Source organism: Varroa destructor, unplaced genomic scaffold, assembly GCF_002443255.2.
Source record: "Varroa destructor unplaced genomic scaffold, Vdes_3.0 BEIS01000007.1, whole genome shotgun sequence".
In the NCBI taxonomy this organism is placed as follows: Eukaryota; Metazoa; Arthropoda; class Arachnida; order Mesostigmata; family Varroidae; genus Varroa; species Varroa destructor.
Window position 1 is genome coordinate 18,705,976 of NW_019211460.1, and position 6,210 is coordinate 18,712,185.

At 41.0% G+C, this 6,210-nt stretch overlaps 1 long non-coding RNA gene across 1 annotated transcript; it reads left to right on the forward strand.

Moving 5' to 3' along the window:
* Positions 1–1,344: 1,344 nt before the first annotated feature.
* Positions 1,345–4,940, forward strand: LOC147754411 (uncharacterized). Its single transcript, XR_015317259.1, has 3 exons — positions 1,345–1,441; positions 2,463–3,863; positions 4,076–4,940. It is a non-coding gene; the product is annotated as an uncharacterized LOC147754411 (long non-coding RNA).
* Positions 4,941–6,210: the final 1,270 nt, after the last annotated feature.

Consider the following 6,210-nt stretch of genomic DNA (forward strand, 5'->3'; position numbering starts at 1 on the left):
TAAGTCTTGACCCACATTTATTTCTTGTATGATAAATTCGACATCCACGGTTAACCACTACCTCTACGTACCTTCTTTGACACAAATTTGAAACGACAGAATAGGTTTAGATTGCTTTCCATCTCTGATTTGTCGGCCCTATACCACTGCAGGTATTACCCGCCCCACTGATATTGTAAGTGGTGATGACTCGACCCACCTACATAAGTGACCCAATCCTCGTTTCCAATGTCCAAATCGAATTGGCTAAAAGCTCGTGAATCGTTCTTTGATCTAAGAAAACTCGAAAATGTTAGTGACGATTGTCCATGCTTTCGCCAAGTTAATCAAGTTATCTTTTACACATGCTTTCCTAACCTAGCTGTACGTGCACATGTACACATTTGTCCAAATGAATTTTAAATCAAGTTACATTTTAGAGGTATTTACACCTGTATCATACTGAAATAAATCAAGGCTAACCGTGTCTGATTTTGCTCATAATATAGATTGACCAAGCTATATATGGGCGCCTTTATATGTTGTACGTATTTACGTATATTGGATAAATATTTCATTAAAATCAGTACGTGGTACCGCGTGCACAAATGGGCCCACGAAAACGCCCTTTTCAATATAGAGAAAACGTGGTGCTTATCTTTTGCCCATTAAACTTTCCTTTTTCTTGATTAATCACAAAGGGCGAACTTTCCGGGTGGAAAATATGATCGTACATGCGATACTTCAATCCGAAAGTTCCATTACGCATAAATATAGCCGTTGGCTTTTTATTGTCCAGTGATGACCTTTTTGGGGTTTTTTTCAAGGTCTTTCGTAGTTTGAGCAATCGTAATCTCTTCACTCTCATCGCAAGAGCACTCGCTAGTTTTTTTAAAATTAACCAAAAAATAAAAAAGCATTGCATATCTAAATGTTTAGCACTTTTCTTTGTTTAGATATATCCTCATGTGTAAAAACATGTTTATTATGTTCGTTAGTTTATCTACATTCAAAACTATCATTATATGATGTTCAAAATAAATTCTGAATTTAGATTTAAAAAATATGGGAAACTTTAAAATTTTCAAGATTTTGAAGAATATTAAATATTTAATGAAATTGTTATAGCGTTATTTTTTGGAATGCGAATAGTGGTTAAAAAATAATTAATAAATATACATTTTTTTTTTTATCACCTTAAAACTAACTCTTTAATGCTATGCTTGTACGTACTACTTTTCAATTAAATATGAAGGTTCTCTGGTGAAGATACTCGGAGATAATTACGGAGAATAGCTCAAAAATATTACTGTTTAGCATCTACAAATGATTCGCAGGTTTTAAATTCAGATGAAACAACGAGATGGGGGTCTCGATGGGTTTTTATAGAAGCAGTCACAGTTAACGTCAGAATCGTGAAGCTAACAGCTCGCTCAAATCTGGTACCGTCAATGAATAGATGGTGAGTTTGTTGCCAGTTAATGTAAATAAATTCTCATCGCTTCTGAAATAGGCCGCAAACCCGTGTGAATAGTTATTCTGTACACATTTCCATATTGATAGCATTTTGTGGTAGAAGTACAAATCAGAACATCAATACGAAATATCGTTTCTATCTCTGGTTGTTGTTTATCTGAGTGGGCGTGTATTTATATTTATCAGGTTAGCAAACTATTAGTTTTTTAAATTATACAAGAAATAAAGAAAGAAAAATAGATACGTCTATTTTACTCTCGACTCAAGATGCTAGCAAAAGCGTGATCAGATCTAAAGACAGCTCAAAGTCGGTCCGGTTGAACTCGACAAAAAGCTATCCCCCAAATCAGCAATAGACGCTTGTCGTAGGTACCCACGCAAGGCTGAGTCATTCGACGTCATTTGCCGAGCTAGTTGTATTTTCAGATCGTCTCTTGCCGTGATCCCGCAATAGAGGAAACACACATTCGCTCGTTGCAAGACATCGCTGACCCATTGCCTCCTATGAGAACAGACTAGTTTCAATATGACCTCTTTAGTTTACAGAAATGCTAGCTTATTTCTAATGGTCCGTTAGGATGAGCCACACCAAATCCTAATACCGCCATTGCGCTGCATGTCGCAAAGGGACAACAGCGATGGGGAAGGTGCGGCGAATCTTAACCTAGACCAGTACAGTCAAGTGTGATTTTACTTTTTCTAAGCACTGTTTAGAAATCTTCTTAAACAGTAAGTGTCGCCTAATGACTTTTTCGTATATATGTACAGATACAAATGCAACGTTTACTCAACAAGAAAAGATACCCTTATTTCTACATATCATTGCTTCGGTTGACCGGCCTTGAGGAATCAATAAATTCTATCTACTTTCACTTCATCGGCTGCAGATCTACACAATGTGTAGTATTTGCATATAAATCGCAGTGTTTATTTAAAAAATAAAACACAATATACTGCTGCTCAAAAAGGCCTGCGTGTAATAATTGCTTTCGTCTACTTTTTTCTAGTGAAGAGTAAACACAAACGCGTCTCACAGAAGACCCTGCAGATTCATACAGAATCAAGCTGGCATAACCTTGGTCGCCTTCTCTTCAACATTCAACACAAGGACATTTGCCACATATTCTTGTATTGCAATCAGACCGGAAGTGACGCTGGCTCCCAAAAAAGGCAATATTGCCAAGACCCTGCACTAAGTATTGCGCTGTAACTCAAGCTTGCGTCAAGAAGCAACGAGAGCGTCACTTGGACGCCGTCTTATACATTTATCCTGTCGACTTATTTTTGACACAACTAGTAACGGGCGTTCTACAGAGCCATCTTGCTATCTTATTCCGCATCCCATTCTGTTTTGATCTTCTGTTCTTCACTAAGGAAGCGCGCTACTCCTGCGTCTGCCTTCTCTTCTCCAACTTTCCCACAGCAGCTGTTTGTTCGAGTTCACTATTTCTCTGTTTTTTTTTCCCTTTCTCATATGCTGAAACCCCCTGAATCGTCTTTTTTCCATCCAGCCGACCAGCTTATCTTCCACTTTCACATTTCGGTGCAGAAAGATGCTCCCGGTGGCTTCCTCTCCCTGCCGCCGACTATCGTGTTATGTTATTGTTGTGCCTTTGTCTCGGCTGTGTTATTTTTTTTTGTTTTATTCGGACTTCTCCTTTTTTTTCTTAGGAAATATAAAGCACACGAATCATGGGCGGTGAGGGAAGTTCTCGAAAGCGGGGCGCCAAGAACTGGAAGACGCCCAGAGCAGACAGGAAGACGCTTATAGAAAGCGAGGCGAGGCTGTGTTAGAGGTGTAGAGGCGAGGACGTAAGTGCGGGGTAGCACAGAGATTTGTGTCTCTTTCTTTAAAGTCGTTTTCCGTTCTGGGCTCTTCTGCTCTCAGCCGTCCGCCGCATTTCATCTTCCATTTGGTTCCCCTTCCTTACGCCCTTCCGTTCCTTAGTTTGTGCAGTGCTGGTCATCGTGGCTAGGTGGGATGTCGTCACCTAAACTCAGGATGTTCGTAGCGATGAAGGAAGAGCCACGTTAGCAAGGATAAAGAGGGGGAAGTTAGTGAGATTGAGAGAAAGAAAGAGAGAGAGAGAGAGAGAGAGGAGCAGAAATTGAAGGATTTGAGTCTTACGTTTCGTTCTGCGTCTCTCTCGTTATTGAAATAGCTTTTGAAGGGTAAGGATTGGCGCTGTCCAGTGTTTGCTAAAGATTTAAATTTGCCCGCCATACAGTGATTCACCAGTCCATTAGGTACTTTTCGCCACAAGTCGGCAGCGCCATGTACAAGTGATTTCTGCAATGCGTTGCTCTGGACTATCAGCGCAAGCTGTGTTTCGCTGTGCAATCCAATAAGCGTCTTATTTATCTACGTATTTTTCGGTTGCTCTTGTCGAGCGAAACTTTTAATGAAGGTGTGGTATTATGTTAACATTTACATTTTCTGGATAGGTTGAGTTAGCTCTTCAATTATCTCTTTACATCTTGTCTCTACCTGCTTCGGTTCTATATACTTCTATGCGCCGCTTTTTTGCCAGTCCGTATGTAATTTGTGCTGAGTTTTCCACTTTTGTTAGCGTGACCGACATATTCTTCAACCACTAGGTACTTTTTTCTTTCGTTTCAGTTTGTGTCCAGAAATGCCCGCTGCCTCTCGTATTGCTTCTCTGTTGCGCACCGTTAGCTTTCATTCTTTGAACGCGATACGCAAGCGGTTCAAATATGAACGCAGGTGGGTCGTACAATCTGCGACTTTCTAATCGGTCTACAGGACAAGCTACGGTGCAGTTGAGAAAGAAGCTTCTAGGTGAAGAAAAAAGAATTCGACAAGGACTGACAAAACAAAGAAGTCTAGAGATAGGCGTTTAAGCGGGCCGTTTAGATTGAGCCGTTAGAGGAGCGAGAACTGTAAGAGCTGAAGTAAAGGAAATACGACAAGCGAGGCGGTCTGTTTCTGTTATTCCACTTTTAAATCAACCCCAACGATTGGGATATACACAGTGGCTCGAATCGTCGCTGAAACCTGTTAAAGATCGAACGTTGATAGCCTGCCGCTTACTCGATCTTAGTGGCGCCATGGAAGAAGATATTTATCGTTTGAGAAAAACTTTTCTGTGTATTATTTCCAGTTAAAGCTATATTATGCGTATTAATACCCATATTATGGTTTAAATCAACGTGAGATAAGGGATACGGATTAAAATGTTGAGTTATGTTAAAATAGGCAACCACTTCTCTGAATGCGGGAGGTAACACAAACGCAAATGGTTTCATCACTTCTATCGACGGACGAAACAAGAATTATACCCTTAATATATATAAGGGGATAAATCTTGTCGATACTTCCTTCTACCTTGAGGTCAAACTGGACGAACCCTAGAGTAAGGCTGATTCCTATCCTGCACGGTCATACAATCCGGCGAAGAGCTTGCATCACCAGCGATAACTCCAGTTCTAGCAGGATCGATTCGTCTTCCGTTTCATCGATAAAACCTATACAGCGGATGAATTATCCGAACCTGGACATCATGTAAAATCACTTTATAGCTTTACAACAGTTTTATAGCACTTTCGCGTACCTGTTTAAGTCGCACACTGCGTGGCCAACAAAGTAGAAGGTATTATATTCGGTCGTGTTTTCAATTATCTATCTTGAAATAACAATACCATTCGACTTTCGACTTCGATATTCACAGTCCGTATATTTCCTCTAATTTCTAAACTCTAACAGATCGTCGCTTGCTGCAACTAGTACTATATTCCCTCACCAGCGTTTGTTGCTTTGGTCTTGTTAATTCTCCGACCTAAGTACTCGTACCATACACGTGCACGTAGCACATAAGCTAATTGTAATAATTGTCTGCAGCTTTTGCCGTTACGGTCGTGTCTGCCTTCTCTTCGCAGTACTAATCCCGCATTACAAATGAATATCAAAGTGGTAAATAGGACAAAAGGGAGAAGGCGATCGTACGGGTCCCCAAGAGCTCAGGTCCCTATGTGAATTCTGTTAAGTGTTTCCCTATGCCACTTTTCGGCCGCTACCACCAAATAAATCGACGTATTTCCTTTCCATACCCACAGTATGGGACTCTGGCCTTTCCAACGTTTATTAATGAGCCTTCCCTCGCTTTTGTCTTCTCCTACATAAAACTTTGTGCGGCATTGCGTTTCACGGCTGCTGCCTCCGTCGTCTTTTCGTTTGCCAGCCATATTCTATTGCCCAGTTAATGTAGTTCCTTCAAACGCATTTAAATAGTTCTAAATTTGAGCCACGTGCTTACCGAGGCATACCTCATTGCCTGTGCATGATCTTATGGCCCGGTATTCGAGAAATAGCGACAGGCACCATCAGAGACACTTATGACTGCGTATAGCTTTCTCAGGGGTTCTCATTCTGCTGTGTATTTATTCTCCAAAAGGCCGGACCGACGAGCCGAAAGCACGAGTCTGAAAGTGCGCCTGTACAGACGTCATTGCAGTGGCAAGACGGGGGTTGCGCTGAAAGCAATAGCAGCGGCACTAGCTCCTAACATATCTCTCGTCGACGACTAACTGACTCGGTTGCTTTCAATTGATTTAATGTTAATATTTAATTGTATTATACTTTCTCTTCATTTTGCTTATCTTTCTGTTTCTTTTTCGCGATTTCTCCCTCCCCCTTTCAACGTTTGGATAGCATGTTGCAGCGCCCCCGCTTCGTGCCGTTCTACTTCCTTTGTATTGTGCGGCCGGGGGTTTCTTCATCCGTCTATAGGACCAGTC